We start from the raw sequence: 17954 nt of genomic DNA on the forward strand, positions 1-17954 counted from the left end.
AAGAAACAATGGATTGCTTTCTAGAAATTCTTTCTAGAAATTCTTCCTAGAATGGATTTGTATTAAGAGTGCTATAGTTTTCATTGTAGAGATCTTTATCTCCTTGGTTAGATCAATTCCAAAGGCTTTGGGTGTTTTTAGTTTTGTTTTGTTTTGTTTGGGGTTTGGTTATTGTTTTGGGGTTTTGTTTGTTGAGGTTATTTTGAATAAAGTGATTTTCCTTATCTTGTCAGCTGAATCACTGTTAGAGTATAGGAAATCTATTTACTTATGAATGTTTTCTAATATCCTGCTAATTTGATGATTTCATTTATCATCTTTAGAAAGTCTTCTGGTGAACTTTTTGGGGGTCTCTATATGTAGGATCATGTCATTAGCAAACAGAAATAGTTTGACTTTTTCTTTTCTTATCCATATCCCTTTAATTTCCTGCCCTTGTCTACTTGCTCTGGCTAGAGTTTCAAAAACTAAATTGAATAGAAGTGGTAAAAATAGACATCCTTGACATATTACCTGATTTTAGAGAGAAAGCTTTCAATTTCTCTCCATTTAGTATGATATTGGCTTTGGGTTGTTATGTAGTCTTTATAATGTTGCAGTATATTTCCTCTATACCTGTTCTTTTCAGGATTAACATGAATGGGTGCTGTTTCTTATCAAAGGCCTTTTTTCATCTATTGAGATGATCACATGATTCTTGTCCTTAATACTATTTATGTGGAGAATTGCATTTATTTTATGTTATTTTGCAGGTACTGGGGTTTGATCCCAGGGACACTCAACCACTGATCCACATCCCCAGCCATTATTTTGTATTTTAGAGTCAGGATTGGGGGCCGCTGGCCCCTGAGCTAAGCTTGCTGTCTCAGCCTTGAGTGATTGGCTTGGCACATGCGCTCCACATGCCACCAAACAAGTGCCTTTACCTTCACTGGGTGAAGAATCTTGCTTCAGCCCTGGACCTGAGCATTACCCAGTGGGGTTGAGAAACACCTCAGCCCACCCCCCACTAATCCCTGTTGCCCCCTATGAAACCTGATCCCCTGACTAATTTGGGGTAGAATACTCTATTGAAAGTCCATTTCTCCCTTTCCCTATAAATGAAATGAATCCCGGTATGCTAGCTCTCCTGCCCTCTCTTGCCTTCCAGTGAGGAATAGGACCCTCGAGGTCCCAGAGCCCTCTGCAACCCCCGCTTTGTGATAAAATTACCTCAGTCTCTGTGTGGTCATTTCGCCCCAGTCCACGCCCCACGGAGTGATCGCGATTCTATTGCTGGTGCTGGATTTGGGCGACAGAGAGAATCTCACTGAGTTGCTTAGTGCCTCACCAGGCTGAGGCTGGCTTTGAACTTGTGATCCTCCCATCTCAGCCTCCCGTGTCACTGGGGAGTTGACACGGGAGGCTGTGTGGGCCACCACGCCTGGCTAAGAATTGCATTCATTGATTTCTACATTTTTGAATAGACCTTACATTCCTGGGATGAATCCCACTTGATCATGGTGCATTATCTTTTTAAAATATTTGCTTTGTGGTTTGCTAACATTTTATTAAGGATTTTTGCATCCATGTTCATCAGGGAGATTGGTCTGCAGTTTTCTCCCCTTAATGTATCTTTTTCTGGTTTTGGTATCAGGGTTACACTGAATTCCTAGAATGGATTTGTGAGTGTTCCCTACCCTTCAATTTTGTGGAATTATATGAGAAAGACTGGTGTTAGTTCTTCTTTAAAGGTCTGGTAGAACTCAGCTGAGAATTCATTTGGTCCTGGGCTTTTCTTTGTTGGAAGACTTTTAATTGCCATTTCAATTTTATTATTTGTTATTAGTTTATATAGGTTTTCTATGTCTTCCTGATTCAATTTGGGTGGTTGTATATATCTAGAAATTAGCCAATATTTTCTAGGTTTTCCAATTTATTGGAGTTTATATATTTAAAATAGTTTCAATGATCCCCCAGATTTCAGAAATGTCTGTGATAACGTCTCTTTTTTCACCTCTAATTTGTTTTTGTTTTTTTGTTTTGTTTTATCTTTTGAGTCTTCTCTCTTCTTTTCTTTTTGTTATTTTGGCTAAGGGTTTATCAATCTTATGTATCTTTTCAAAGAAGCAACACTTTGTTGTATGGATCCTGTGTATTTTTTAATTCTCAATTTCATTATTTTGAGCTCTGGCCTTAATTATTTTCTGTCTTCTACTGATTTGGGGATTAGTTTGTTCTTCCTTTTCTAAGACTATTTATTTAGGATCTCTCCAATTTTTTAAGGTTGGCATACATTCCCTTAGAAAAATTCATACCCCAGAGATTTTGATATATTGTATCTCATTTCCCACTTGTTTCTAAGAACTTTGTGATTTCTCTCTAATTTCTTCCATGACCCATTATTCATTTAAGAGTATTATTCAATCTCCATGAGTTTATGTGGTGTCCATTATTTTTCTTGCTGCTGAATTCTAGTTTCATTCCATTATAATCTTATAGGATGCATGCCATTATGATAATTTTTTGTATTTACCAAGATGTGCATTGTAAGCTAGAATATTATCTATTTTGGATAAAGTTCCATGAACTTCTAAGGAGAAGGTAAATTCAGCTGTTTGGGGGTGATATATTCTGTAGATGCCTATTAGATCCATTTGATTTATGCTGTTATTTAGATTGAAGATATCTTTATTGACTTTACATTTGCATGACCTCTCTATTGATGATAGGAGTGTATTGGAATCAGTATTATTGTTGGGGTGTATGAGGAATTGAATGTCAAGAAATTCATTTTATGTAATTAGCTCTACTGACATTTGGGATATGTACGTTACTACTGTTATATCTTCTTGTTGAATTGCTCCATTTATCTATGTGGTAGCATTCTTTGTCTCTTCTCATTAATTGTGCTTGAAATCTGTTTTATCAGATGAGGATAGCTGCTCCTGTTTGTTCTTGGACTCCATTTGCATGAAACAATTTTTCCATCCTTTTACATTCAGCCTGGTGTATTTGTCTATGAGATGAGTCTAGTGCAAATAGTAAATAGCTAGATCTTATTTATAGATTTATTCAACCAATCTATGTCTTTGAATTAGGAAATTGAGACCATTTGCATTTAGTGTTATTATGGATATGTGTTTGTAGTTTCCTGCCATTTGGCTTTGTTTACTATATTTAATTCTGTCTTGATTCTCATTTGGTTGTTGCTCTTCTAATGATCTTCATCTATTGGGGAGTTTTGTGTGTGTGTGTGCAGTTTAACTTGGAGTATTTTTTGTAGTGATGGCTTAGTGATCATGACTTCTTTTACTTTATTTTTGTCATAGAAAGATTTCATTTCCCCATTGATTTTGAAAGAAAGCTTTGATGGATACAGCAATCTTGTCTGGAAATTGCTTTCTTTTAGAACTTAGAATATCTCATTTCAGGCCCTCCTTAGTTTTAGGATCTTATTTGAAGTGAGCCTTATTGACTTTAAATGAAACTTAATATTTTTCTCTTTCAGCTTTTAATATTCTTTCCTTATTTTCTGTGTTAGGTATTTTGACTATGATGTGTCTTTGAGAATTTCTGTGCTAATCTTGTCTTCTTGGGGTCCGATACATCTTCTGTATGTAATTGTTTATGTCATTTCTAATATAGGGAATGAGATACCCTGTATCTCCATATTCTTTTCTATACCAATTATTCTCAGGTTTGTTCTCTTGATGCTATCACAGAGTTTTTACATATACTGATCATGATCATTTTTATTTATTTTTTATTACCAAGTGATATAATTGGTGATATGCTGTTTCTTCGATACTCAAGTCTTGGGAACCCAATGACTGTCCCCCAAGAAGAATCACAATGTGAGGCTGTCTACAAGGTCCAGATAACAACTGTTTCCTCATCACAAAGTTACCCCACCTGGCAACCCTTTGGAGAGAGAGTAAAGGGGAGGAAGGGAGAGCCTCTTAGGAGGGTCTAGCCTTATGGCTCCCCTAGGGCTGCATCCCAGCAAAGTTCCAACCCATACCAGAGAGGAGGAAGGAATGAGAGGGATCCACAACCAAACCATCCCTACTTCACCATGGGAAAAACCAAAAACCTAAAACCCCAAAGGAAGGAAGGTGCCAAATGTATCAATGGGGAAGTATTTTACAATTGGGATGCTTGCTCTGCCCATGGCCTTGAATATTCTCATTGCTGAGTCACTGGCTAAGCCTTAGGCGTTGAAACTGATCTGGTGTCTTGCTAATTAATGAATTACAAATACTCCAGGCATGTGCATTTTCCCTGGTAACTGTTCCAACCTCTGGTGCCTCACTGAGCTCCATCTTTTAGAAATGGGACAAGCAGCAGAACAATAGGCAAGAGGGTCAGTCAGCCCAGACAAACGGCAGCAGGAAAAATACCATTACTTGCTTTGAGGCCAGTTCACTGGCATTTTGAGGAATGTATCACTGCATTTACTCAAGGGGGAGGGAATGTAAGATGATGAGGCAGAGATAGGGTGGGAAAAGGGAACCCAAACAGGGCAGGAGGAAGGGGGTAGGTAATACTGCTGGTTAGAGGTGATGAATCCTGCTTTCTCACATGTTGAAGTTTGAACATTAGAGAAGCTCACTAAGGCAAGCATATAAAGCAAGTTTATTTAAAAAGCGTTAACATAGACTTCTCCTGGGAGGGAGAAGGGGGCCATAGCTGGTATCCTGGTATCCCCAGAAATGAGGTGTTCTGCCCTTTTAAATGTCCTAACCTTTCTTTGTTCTGAACTTATCTCTCTCCTTCCTGCATACATGAAGGCCTAGAAAATACTCAGTGGGATGACCAAAAGTTGGGAAACAGGTACGCTGAAGGCAGAAGGGCAGGATGGTGCATCCAACAACACATTAACAACCTTATAGCTTCCTATAGGGAGGGGCCAATCCTGGGACAAGTTACCTTAGCAACAGGTTGGAGCAGGGGCAGGTTCTTGATAAGGGTGGAGGAAGGGCTCTGAAGAAATTAACATTTCAGTCCCTCAAGGGACAGTCTCCCACTTCGGGGGATTCACTCAAAATTGGCATCCTTGATTAGACCTAATTCACTTTAACCATTTATGCTGACTGCCCATCTAATTCTGGTTTCATTCCCCCCTCTAATTTTAGGAACTCTTATTGCTGTAAGGAGAATGGGCAATTACTGCTCTGGCTGCTTCAAAGCTGAGAGGGGACAATATGAGGTGGGGCAAGCAACTTTGGAGTTCCCTTTTAGAAATCAGGGTCAGTCCATTTGTGGAAGAATGGGTTGTAAAGTCATTTGGGGATGGGTGCATCTATGAGAGAGAAACAAAAATATGAGTACTAAATAAAGGTTGCAGCATTTGGGACATGTCAATGAATACCATGCAGATAATAGCAGTCAATAATCTCTTACCAGGAGGTGTGAGGGCTGAGAAGTTGTTTCCATAATAAGGCCAGAGTATTTGCCAACTTTCTAAAGAACACTCAGAATTCATTAGTATGAAATAATTGTGGGAGGGCTAAAGGCAATTTCCACCAGAAGAACTGGTTTAAACTCACCTAATCCTACTCAAAACTGTGTATTTTCTTCACAAGACACTGACCACCAAGGACATTTCTAGCACAAGGCTCAGCAACAATTTCCAAAGGGTCAATTGGGCTGAAACCAGCAGGATCCAAAGAAATCCCTCTTTCTAAGTGTTGTGTTAGGGATATTTGAACCCCAACCTGCTGGAAAGGGGCCAAGGCTGTAGAGCAGGAGACTTGATAAGAACTTCTAGGGAAACATAAACCAGGGTGAACTTTTCATTTGAGAACTTACTATTCTTAAGTGCTATTTATTTTTTTTACTCATGCATCCATGCACCCTATTGTTCATGGATTTGATAACATTCCATGTCCTGGACAGTACTAGGTAACAGTGACACAGAGATGATATGAATAGCCTTTGCCCTTGGCCCTTGTGATGCTCTCAGTCCATCAAGGGCCATGGAGGCACAAACATTGGAGAAAAATGAGGAGACTATGTAGCCACATCAGAGGAGCACCCAGGAGGGAGTCCCTGATGGGGGACCCATTGAGACAGGTGACCCAAAGCTGGGGTCATAAGCACAGGACACAGGAGCCCACCAGGAGAGCAGGATGAGAAAATATTCATATGGACATACACAGATTAAAGCACTTCTTGAAGCTCTGATGTCTTATCTAGTAACACAGAAGAAGGCATGGATGTGACATTCTTGATGTCATTCCTACTGGCGCTCTTGAGAGGATTAGGGAGCAAATGGCAAGAACAACAGCTGACACTTGCATAGCACTCAAGGAGCTCACCCTCTGGTGGGGCCATTTCCCAGCTGTGGTGGGTGGATTTAAGGAGATTCCTTCCTGCTGAGACTCATTCTTCCAGGAGCCTGGAGTGTGCCTTTAGCATCCAAGGGCCAGAATTAGAAGGAAGCCCACAGCCAAGGAGTAAAGCAAAGTTTAGCAGTGGAAGTGGTTTGGTGAATCACCGACCACAGGCCATGAAGATGAAACAGCAGCCAAGGACACCGACTTGAGATGAACTTGTTGAAGGCAAGTCCACCTCCCGTCTCAGTTAGCAAAGTGCTTTCAACTGCTGGACTCAGTCTTGGGGCTCCATTTCCTCACTCAGCACTTCAGACTTCACTCCCATCTGTTATCTGTATTCAGGTTTCCTTCTTTCTTTTTAAATACATATTTCTACTGCTGAGGGACTGAGACTAAATCTAATATCATGGACCATCTTAGATTCTTCCATAAGCCACCCAATCATGCCTTCTCTGAATTTTCTAATTGGCCAAGAACAAGTATCCAAGGTTAACTTGAAGATGGAAGGCATACATTCACAAATCAGGTTTTCTCTTTGTGCTTTTTTTATGTCGAATGAGATTGTTAAGCAAGGATCTGGTCTGCAAATGTTTAAAGAGCATGAGTGAGCATTTGTTTTACACTTAAGGACCAAGAAATTCATTTCAAAGCCCTCTGCAAGAGAGAAATTTTTTTGAAGTTCTTGATTCTTGCTGGAAAAAAATCATGAACAGTTTTGCATTTTACTCCATAATATAGCTGGATTTGTTTTAATAGAAACAAGGACACTAGCTTGAAATGAGTTTCTCCTCTGCAAATTTTTGACTCAAATGGATTCTTCTAACCAATATCCCAGCTCACCCTGTGCTTTCCTGAACCCTTGTCACTCAGCAGAGAACCAACAGGTGCATGCAGGTGAGATTCAGAGACTTACATACCTTGTCCATCTCTGACCCACATCTTACAGGCCTTCACTGAGTCTCAAAGAACAAAGCTTATGAAGTCACATCCAAATTTGATAATGAGTATTATGAAGATGACAATGAAAATAATGATTTTTACATTTGTATGTGCCAAAAAGAAAACAACACAGCTCCTTCATCCCAATCAACTAGTATACTGTGGATCTGCAAATTAACACTCTATGATTAGAAATTTGCTTTAAATATGAAACATGATCCCATCATTTACTAATCACTGAGCAAGTCTATTATCAACTGCTTTGGGAAAGCATGCTTCCTTTAATAGCTATTGGCAACCAAGTATATTGTTATAGTTCCTTCTATGGAACTACTTAGTGTAGTATGTATGTATCTGCCCAATTTTTGGAATTTCCACATATGCCCAAACTGGGATGTCCAGTTCTCTTAATGCTCATGTCAGTGACAGTTATAGCTATTAGGAATTTCTGATTTCCTTTTATTTTCTCTTCTCTCTTGTCACCCCCACCCATTCCCCCACCAGTGCTGAGAATCAAGCCCAAGGCTAAGCAAGCATTGTGGCACAGTATTCCCATCTGCAAGCCCAGAAACTCTAATTTTCTTTTCTTTTTTTAAAATACTTTATTTTTAGTTGTAGATGGACACAATCTCTTTATTTTATGTGGTGTTGAGGATTGAACCCAGGGCCTCGCACATGCTAGGTGAGTGCTCTACTACTGAGCCACAACCCCAGCCCCCAGAAATTCTAATTTTCTAAACCTGCAGTGCTGAGATCAAGAATGAGAGCAGCAGTTAATGGAAACTTCTGTTATCTGTGAGAGGATTTATTTGCCTAGTTTTCCATTATTTTTTTAACCTTCTGGAAGTTTATTTTGTTATAAAAGGTCATTTGCACAAGATCTTTATTTTTTCCCTTAGAATATGTTAATTGGGAAAAAAGAGTATATAACATGATACAAATCCTTGTCATATAAACAAATATTGAGAGATGATTCAAGAACCCTGTATAGAATTTTATGATCATAAGCTCCTTTTCTGGGATGTTGCTTATCTTTGAGAATTAAAACTGGTTCAATTGAACAATGTAATATGTCATATAATATCAACTAATATTGACTGCAGCCACTGTATCTGTACTGACACAAGCTTAGTTCATTTCTAGGGGGTACTTTCCACTAAGTACTCTGAAAGCCTAGAATCTTGAAAGGCTGGAAACAGGGGCACTAATCATTCATCAAACACTGGAATGCTGGGCACACCTTCTACTGCATAAGCAGCCGCAGCAAAAGTAAAGATTTTCAATTTGGTTATGTGTATTTGTTTTATCTGAACTTTATAACAACAATCATCCTGAGGATAACAAAACTACACAATTGCTCTCCCAAGGCGTGCACAACCAGGTAGCTGATGATTGAATTAAACAACCTTTTCTCACTTGTTTTTCATGGAAGCAAATGTTCTACCACTTCCACTGCCAGGCCTCTGCACTCAGACATTCCCCACCCCACCCCCGGAAAAACCTGGCTAGTCACCTTTGCTTCCTCCACCTCATTCTTTGACTGAAGTGCCTCTGGTTTTTAGCAAATTCACTGGCCTCTGATTCAAATGCCTCAATGGAAGTTTTATCATGTTACTCTCAGGCAACATCTACAGATAAATTAAAATTACAGAAGTTCACAAAAAGTGATAATAATACACCTGAATATACCTTATCTTTAAAAAAACATGTTTTTTAATGTGGTGATTGAACCAGTGCCTTAACACAGGCTAGGCTCACTGTACACTGAGCTACAACCACATCCCCAAGAATATCCCTTATCTTAAACGCTTGGTACCAGAAGCATTTCAGATTTGGGGTTTGTTTCAATTTGTTATACAAAATTTGGGGTTTGTTTCAATTTGTTTAGACTTGGTACCCAAGTCTAAACAAAAAATTCATGTATGTTTGTTTCATATATACCTTATATGCATGGCCTAAAAATAATTTTATAAAATACTTTTAATGAGTCTTTATAGTGGCTGCAACCCATCACGGGAGGCCAGGTGTGGAATTTTCCACTTGTGACATCAGGTCAGTGTTCAGGCACTCCTCCTGCTTACTGTAAATGCTGAGTAAGTTACTTCTTCCACTTCTCACTTTCTCCATGAAAGGACTTGGAGATTGTTAGCTCGGATATTCATGTTATAGATTGTTGAGGACAACTTCCTTATCTGAAAGACCACAACATAATGACCTAAAGAAAATTAAGTGACTTGTCAAGATGATATCAGTTCGTTTTACCACCTCAATCTTCTTCTACTCATAACAAAAAGAACTGCAGTTTACTTCATGGAATCATGAGCTAGGCACTACACTTAGATGATTGCATGTATTATTTTATTTGAGCCTGACAACACTATTTCAAGGTAGATTGTCCTTCCACTTACTTTAGAGATAGGGAAATAAAATATCTGGGAGAGAGGTTGAGAAAACATAGGTACCCACATCACATACAAACACAGATTTGAACACCAGCTGACTCTGGAACCCATGCTTCAAATCACTACTGATCTTGCTGCCTTTTTGGTAACTGTGTATGGAGATATACAGGTAAAGGTATATAGATATACTGTACCTGGTATATATCAAAAGTCAATAAGCAAGATATACATTATTTTTGTAGGTTTTCAAACTGTAACAAAATTGCATTTCAACTGAAGGGTGGACAGGGGAAACAGGAGCAGGACATCCAGTTTCTTCTTTCTTCTACCTTCTATACCACAGAAATCACAAAAGCTAAATGCTGCATTTCTCAGACTCCTTTGCAACCTAACTCCTGGAGGTGTTTTGATTCTGTCAATCAAATGTGGCAGAACTGGAGCAGAGGCCAGGCATCTGTTTTTTCTGATGCCACACTGGTTGTGAAGACATGTGGTTTCTTTGCTGCACCATTAACAGAGGTACTGGGCTGTAGTCACTGGCTTGGTAAGGTTGAGAGCAGGGCCTGTGGCATCCACTCTGAGGGTACAGATGCTTACAGGCACAGTGTGATTCCAGAGCCAGCAGTAGAGCTGTGGCTATTGTGGTGAGATACTGATTATGGTGGTTTCCTAGCCTCACTTGATGGCTTCCTAGTTGTGATAGAGTGGTATGGCGATGATGTCAGCAGTATTTTGATCAAGAATGGGACACTTCCCCTAGTGACTCATGCAGGTTTGGATAGCCTCCTGGAGTAAAGCAAGAAGATATTGAATTCCAGGCCCTGCCAAAATGAGGGACCGTGATAAATTCCCTGCTCTTTGGGGAGTGATCCTGAAGGACTGGACCCTCAGAGGAAGGGTGACCTGGAGGAAACCATCTTCAGACCCACTGCAGCCCAGCCTCAAGGCTTCTGCATGGCCCCAAATATCTTAACTCCTAAAATGGAAATAAGCAATTCCGGACTTACGGTTACCAAGTTAATGAAAGTACTTCTGGAGGAAGGAAATATCCTAAACTTCAAATTTTTTGAATGGCAACTTTTAAAACAGCATATCCCACATGTTGTCTATGATAATCAGGCAGATATGACAAAGAGAATGAGAAACAGCAGAACCTACAATAGAAACAGAAAATAATCAGAAGTTATAGCTCAAAATTCTAAAAGAAGTCTAGTGCATGTCAAATGTATGATTCAAAACATTCCAATAACAACATTAAGAAGGTAAAAATAATTTATAAATAATTTCCTTTAACTCAATGTATTTCAACTGATATTTTTTGCTTAATCCTGATGATTTTAACACGTACTCACCATAGGCTACATCTCCACTTCCTCTCAGAGCCCAAGCCATCCTCTTCCCACCAAGGGCTGCCAACAAATGATGAATCCAGCATCTGTGAAAAAATAGGCGTTATTTGCAGTGCACTTGGACTCAGCCATGGAACATTAATGACAGGGACACTCCATGTTACAACCAGGAAGATGCATCTTTTAGAGACCAAAACAATTTAAGGAATCATTGTTACAAAATAAGAGAAGGGAAAGGAAGAGTTCAAATAGTACTTGGTAAGAACTTTCTACAAGCTGAAATCACACAGAAGGCGAAGTATATTCCTTTGAGATAAGAATTACTGATATAAAAAGATATGAAATATTATGACAGTAACAAAAATGGATAGCATCCTTTGAAAGGAGCAATTTTTTAATAATGTGGAAGAAAAAAAAATGTCTTATGGATAAAAAATCAGAAAACAAGGGAAAAAAGCTACTATCAGGTTTTTTCAAGGTCAAATTCAATATTTGGCACAAGCCTTACAAAGCAAAATACTCTCATGAGAAATGCACGTTGTTGGCTTCTCATTTTATCTTCAACCACCATTTTTAAAGATAAATAAATATTAATTCACTCTATTTTTAATTCTCATCCAGTAGTGCAGGAGTCAGAGGCTTCAATGTGTTCATCATCATTGCTGGTGTTGCTTGTTTGTCAGTTTGTTGGGGAGGAGGGATCTTAGATAAAATGCTTTGCAAAAGGAGATCTGAAATATAACACAGTGAATCTCCACATCTGTACAACCACAAGTCTGGGATCCTAATTAGAGTAAGATGTACTCCATATTTGTATAAATATGCCAAACCACACTCTGCTGATATGCATAACTAAAAAGCACAAATGAAGTAAAATAAATAAATAAGAAGAAGATTTGAAGTAGGTTTATTTCTAGTAGGACCTGTCTGCTGTTGCTAGGTCATGAAATATTCTCCAGCCAGAGCTGGAGGTGACTTATGCCATTTCTAGGCAGAGAACCACTCACATGGCAGTAAACATCCAGGCATCCCAGGAGGTGGCTCTAGTAATAATTTTCTTGCTCTTTTGTACCCTTAAAGGTTCAATTCTCCTGACTTTTTACTTTTTCCTGGTGCCATTCTGTATGTTAAATCCAAAATTGATGATTTCTTTTCAACAACAAAAATGTTACTATACTTCACACAGCCTAAGTCTGATCTTTAAAAATATTTATATCTACTTACAATATATTCATCTTTGTCATAAAATATCTCATAATATCTGTGTTTGAGCCTATGATTAACATGTGCTTCCAATGACTGAAAAGGGTTGTATATTTTATTAAAATATCTATCATTATTACAATACATCTAAGATAACATGGACTAGTTTTATAAAATCTAGAAAATCCTGGAGGTGAAAGTGAATTATTGTTCCAGCATTCATTTTTGTCTAAAACTAAAGAGTGTTTACTGAAAAAAAATAGAATTTTTTCCCTTCTACAAACCTGAACATAGTGCCACCTGGAAATATGATTTTCAGAATTTACAGGTTGGTAAGATGACTCATAGCAGAAGTCATACTATACATCTCTTTTTATGTCTGTAGCCTGGTAATATGCTGTATAAATTAGACAAATGCCCACATTTTTCTAACATGCTTCCCAAGATAAGGGACTTTAAATTCAAAAAGAAGTGTTGTTCTAAATTACCTCAATGAACTTGATTTTTATAAAAGTGAGGGGAAGATGAGACTAGTAGCAGCTGAATAAAACAAAAGCAATGAATTTGTCGTATCTACCAGTGCACCTAAGAAGAAGCAGGGAAAGGAATTAAACCTCCCCACCTCCAAGAGACCATGACTGGCAGCCAAGTAGACTGTAAAACTCATCAGATGTGACAAACCAGCACAGCCTTCTGGCTCCCTTCCCACATGGCCCTGAGAAACAAGTAAGAAGCAAGCACAGCAACAGACTCCTGGACAGCCACCCTGGTTACATGAGGACAAAGGAATATTATTTCTAAAGCACTGAAGAAAAGAATTTTATATCCAAGCAAATTCTCATTTAAATGGCAAGGGGTTGGTATTCATTTTCTATCACAGTCATGACAAATTACCCCAAACCTAACTGCTTAAATCAACACATTTATTGCCTTACAGTTCTATAGGTCAGAAATCTGAGTTGGCTCAACTGATGTCTCCACTTTGGATTTCACAAAGTCAAAATCAAGATGTTGAACAGCTGAACTCTTATGCAGAAGCTTTGAAAACAATGTGCTTCCAAGGGCATTCAGATTGTTGGCAGAATCCACTCCCTTGCTGGCTGTGAGCAGGGCACTCCTTAACTTTAAGAGGCCTATCTCTGGTCCACACATTTCAAATCCAGCAACAGCATATCTAATTCTTCTCTTGCTTAGAGTAACTTTTCCTTCTGCTTAATCCTTCTTGTCTCTATCCTGAGAAAGTCCTCTGATTTTAAGGGCTCATCTGATGACACTGGACCCACTCAGGTAACCTGGAAAGATCTTTTTATTTGGGCTTCAACTGATTGATAATTTTAACTACAAAACCCTTCAGAGCAGGGTTAGATTAGTGTTTGAATAGCCAAGGGACAGGAACTTGAGAAGAGAGCTTTAGAATTTGTCTGCAAAGTGTGCTAAGAATATTTTGAAATAGAAAGCCTAAAGAATATTTTCCTCTTAAAGACCCAAGTTGGCAATAAAGGAAGGGGAGGGAGAGACAGGGAGGTGGGAGGACATAGGGAACAAGATCTACCAAATCATGCTATGTCCATGTATGAGCAGACCACAATTGATCCCGCTTATATAATATTTTAATTAAGATGATAACAATAACATTAGGGAGATTAGTTGAGTAAAGCAAGTGGATCAGGAAAAGGAGCAGAGGAGGGATAGGGAAAGGGCTGGGGAAGGAAATTGTTCAAATAACGTTTTGTACATATACAAATGTGTCATGGTGAATCGCACTATTATGTATAATTATAATGCACCAATACTTTTTTTATAAGATCCAAGTTGAAAGTACTTTTTTGCAGAGAGCACCCCAACTATAATGGGGGGGGAAGAAGACAAGAGAGCCAATGTGTTCAATTACTGGAGTAATGTGTTAAAGATTATGACTGTGGAAAAACAAAGGGGAGGAAGGAAAAACTGAAAACAGAAAATAAGAAGTATACTTATAAATAACCCAGATACATAATTAAGAGCCAGTCTCAGGGCAATAGGGCTGAAGGTAGCACACAGAGGAGATGTGAAAATATGCCAGATATTTTTTATTAGGGACAAAGCAAAATTAATGACAAGTGCAAATAAACATTAGCATTTGTCATAAGTGAAGGGTAACTAATATGACAAGAAAAACAGAATGTGTAACTCATGAACCAGCAGAAGAAAATTCAGTATAGTAGCCAGAATACAAAAACAGAGAAAGAAAGAAATCCCCAAAATGCACAACAAATGAAAAATATGATGACAAAGTCCAAATATTTAAGAGAAAGTCCAAATATGCAACCCACCTAAATCACTAACCTCAGCAATGAAAGACCTGAAATGCTCAGGTTGAATTTTTGAAAATTCTAACAATGTGCATTGTTTTACCAGATACCCTGAACAGGAAAAGAAAAAAATTAAAAATTTTAAAAGAAGTGTATCAGTCAAGACAGGCCAGGTTTGACTGGAGAAGTAAACACCAAAATATCAGAGGCTGAAAACATTTATTATACACTTAAAATGGTTGTAATCATAATTTTGTTATATTTTTATCACAAATCTTTTAAATTATTTTTAAAAGAATGTTTACTTATGCTATATGTTCAACTTGGGGTAGCAAGAAGGCTCTGCACATTAAAATAAAGGACAACAATTAGAACTTTGTTTTTTTATTAGTTGCTCAAAACGTTACAATGATCTTGACATATCATATATCATACATTTGATTCAAATGGGGTATGTACAGATTGCAGGATCACATTGGTTATACATCCACATTTATACATACTGCCATATAGTGTTTGTTGTATTCTGCTGCCTTTCCTATTCCCTTCCTATCCCCCCTCCCCTCCCCTCCCATCATCTCTCTCTACCCCATCAACTGTAACTCATTTCTCTCTTTTTTCCCCCTTTCCCCTCACATCCTCTTATATGTAATTTTGTATAACAATGAGGGTCTTCTCCCATCTTCCGTGCAATTCCCCTTCTCTTTCCCATTCCCTCCCACCTCTCGTCCCTGCTTAATGGTAATCTTCTTCTCATGCTCTTCCTCCCTGCTCTGTTTTGAGTCACCCTCCTTATATCAAAGAAGACATTTGGCATTTGGTTTTTAGGGATTGGATAATTCACTTAGCATAATCTGCTCTAGTGCCATCCATTTCCCTGCAAATGCCATGATCATGTTATTTTTTAGTGCTGAGTAATATTCCATTGTGTATAAATGCCACATTTTTTTTAATTCATTCATCTATTGACGGGCATCTAGGTTGGTTCCACAGTCTAGCTATTGTGAATTGTGCTGCTATGAACATTGATGTACCTGTATCCCTGTAGTATGCTCTTTTTAGATCTTTGGGGAATAGTCAGAGAAGGGGAATAGCTAGGTCGAATGATGGTTCCATTCCCAGCTTTCCAAGGAATCTCCATACTGCTTTCCAAATTGGCCGCCCTAGTTTGCAGTCCCATCAGCAATGTACAAGTGTACCCTTTTCCCCGCATCTCTGCCAGCACTTTTTGTTGTTTGACTTCATAATGGCTGCCATTCTTACTGGAGTAAGATGGTATCTTATAGTGGTTTTAATTTGCATTTCTCTGACTGCTAGAGATGGTGAACATTTTTTTGTGTATTTGTTGATTGATTGTATATCCTTCTCTGAGAAGTGTCTGTTCAGATCCTTGGCCCATTTGTTGATTGGGTTATTTGTTTTCTTATTGTTTAATTTTTTGAGTTCTTTGTATACTCTGGAGATTAGGGCTCTATCTGAAGTGTGAGGGGTAAAAATTTGTTCCCAGGATGTAGGCTCCCTATTTACCTCTCTTATTTTTCCTCTTGCTGAGAAAAAAAAACTTTTTAGTTTGAGTACATCCCATTTGTTGATTCTTGATTTTAACTCTTCCCGAAAAAGAGTTAAGTCCCTCATAGTTGTTCACGTGCTGCTGGCACAACCCATGTCTCCCCCTGCCCCCGCAATATTAAATATTTCTATGTTTAAACAGGAGATTTGAAACCACAATTGAAAGTATAATTGTTGGAACTGCTGATTCTTGGAATCATAAAGGCTAAAATGCAAGACAAAGGAAGGTGGAGGAATGTGTGAGGAGGACGGAGGAAGGTGTTCATGTGAGAGATGCATGAGGAGTTTTTGTGTTTATGTTAAAGCAGAGAATCCACTTAGCTGCCCACACCTGTTCTCACTGGTTGGCACAAGGGGCATGTAAAATATGAGAGGACAGGTAAATACCATAAGGTGGGGTCTGGAAGACTTGGAAGCCTATGGGTGACAAGAGTGTGTCAGGAATTCGGATGAAGGGGGAAGTTTCTCCTGGCTCCCAGGCCAAGAAGAGAATGCCACAACACAGAAGCCCCCGTGTGGAGAGTGGCTCTCTCATCCTGGGCCAGACCATGCTTCAGGAATAGAGGGGAAATGGGAGAACACGGGAGGATGAGCTGTGTTTCTGGAAGGTCTCAAGGGAGGATCACGGGAACAAAAACAAACTGGGAAAAGCTCCTGACCCCTTCCGAGAAAATTCAGAGCTGACAGGGACCAAAGGACAGAAAAGGAGTTGGCGGCATATCTGAGGTGACCTCAGCTCTCCTCACTCTGAGTGTGCATGTTGGAGTGAGTGTGTCAGGCATGCACCGTGTGGACCTGCATGCACCACTGAGGCGCAGAGAGCTTGTTTCTCTCACAGATTTTCTCCCAGGCTCACAACTGCCCTGGGATCTCCCAGACCCCCTCCCTGCCCTGTTTCACCACCACCATCTCTTCCTTCCCAATACCCCATGGTTGAGCCTCCCTTGTCTACCCACCAGCCCCCTCTGTCCTGCCTCCAGGCTCTCTATCTGGCACATTCCTCTGCCTGGAGTACCTGCTTCCCCAGCCAAGAGCCAGTCATCCTTCATGGGTGGACACAAATATCACCTGCCATTATCTCTTCCTCATCCTCCCAGGATAAATAACCAATTCTCTCCTGTGTTCTCTAGTCCTTGAGTTCACAGTAAGAGTGCCTCACATTGTGATGATTGTTTATACATTTCAAGGAATGAGGCCTTTGAGAATATACATATCCCTTTATAGCTTTTGTTTAATCAATTTTTTTAAAGGAACTACTGGGAAAGTATGGCCCTCTGGTTATGTGATAAATCGTATTTCCATGGGAAGCAGGAGCTAAGAGAGGGTTCTTCTTGTGTTTGAGGGTCCCTTTCCCATACAATCATCTGGAACAATACCTCAATCTACAGCTACATCTGCATCTCCCCTGAGTTCATCACTATGGTCACTACAGCCGTCCTCAAAGGCGTACCCTGGCAGCATTCCTGTCTCAGTCATCATGAGGCCAGCAAGTCATGGGCAGAAGTGAGAGGGAAGTAAGAGCCAGTGGCTTGTGGCAGCTGTGGAGAGCAACCTGGGCTGAGACTGGGGAGAGAACCTGAATCCCACTCTGACTCCACCCATTGAGTCTTCTCCCCATTAAATGGACACATGAACAAGATGTCCTACCCTCCACAGCCACCAGTGGGGAGGATAAGCCCCTATTGACCATAAATCACATGATCCTCAGGCTGTGGTAAAGTATAGGACTGCTGAACCATGCACAGAGCCTGACGCTGCTGCTTCAGGGCAGGTGCACAGGATGACTGCAAACAGATTTCCTTAGGTATAAAGAAGCAGAGAAGATTCTGGCCTGATTCATTAACATCTCTACCCAAGAGGACCATGTGGAAGGCGGGCTAC

At 39.5% G+C, this 17954-nt stretch overlaps 1 protein-coding gene across 2 annotated transcripts in view; it reads right to left on the reverse strand.

Moving 5' to 3' along the window:
- Window positions 1-17954, reverse strand: part of LOC106144752 (uncharacterized) — a 190912-nt gene that overhangs the window by 137523 nt on the left and 35435 nt on the right. The window contains exons 2-4 of one of the 2 annotated variants that reach the window (XR_013424775.1): window positions 11014-11096; window positions 10669-10815; window positions 8536-10447 (exon numbers count right to left, since the gene is read on the reverse strand). The gene's annotated coding sequence lies outside the window, so the exon portion shown is untranslated. Of the gene's footprint in view, window positions 1-8535; window positions 10448-10668; window positions 10816-11013; window positions 11097-17954 lie in introns of those variants that run through there. The other variant, XR_013424774.1, reaches the window with a different exon arrangement.

This window comes from Ictidomys tridecemlineatus, chromosome 8, assembly GCF_052094955.1.
Source record: "Ictidomys tridecemlineatus isolate mIctTri1 chromosome 8, mIctTri1.hap1, whole genome shotgun sequence".
Taxonomy (NCBI): Eukaryota; Metazoa; Chordata; class Mammalia; order Rodentia; family Sciuridae; genus Ictidomys; species Ictidomys tridecemlineatus.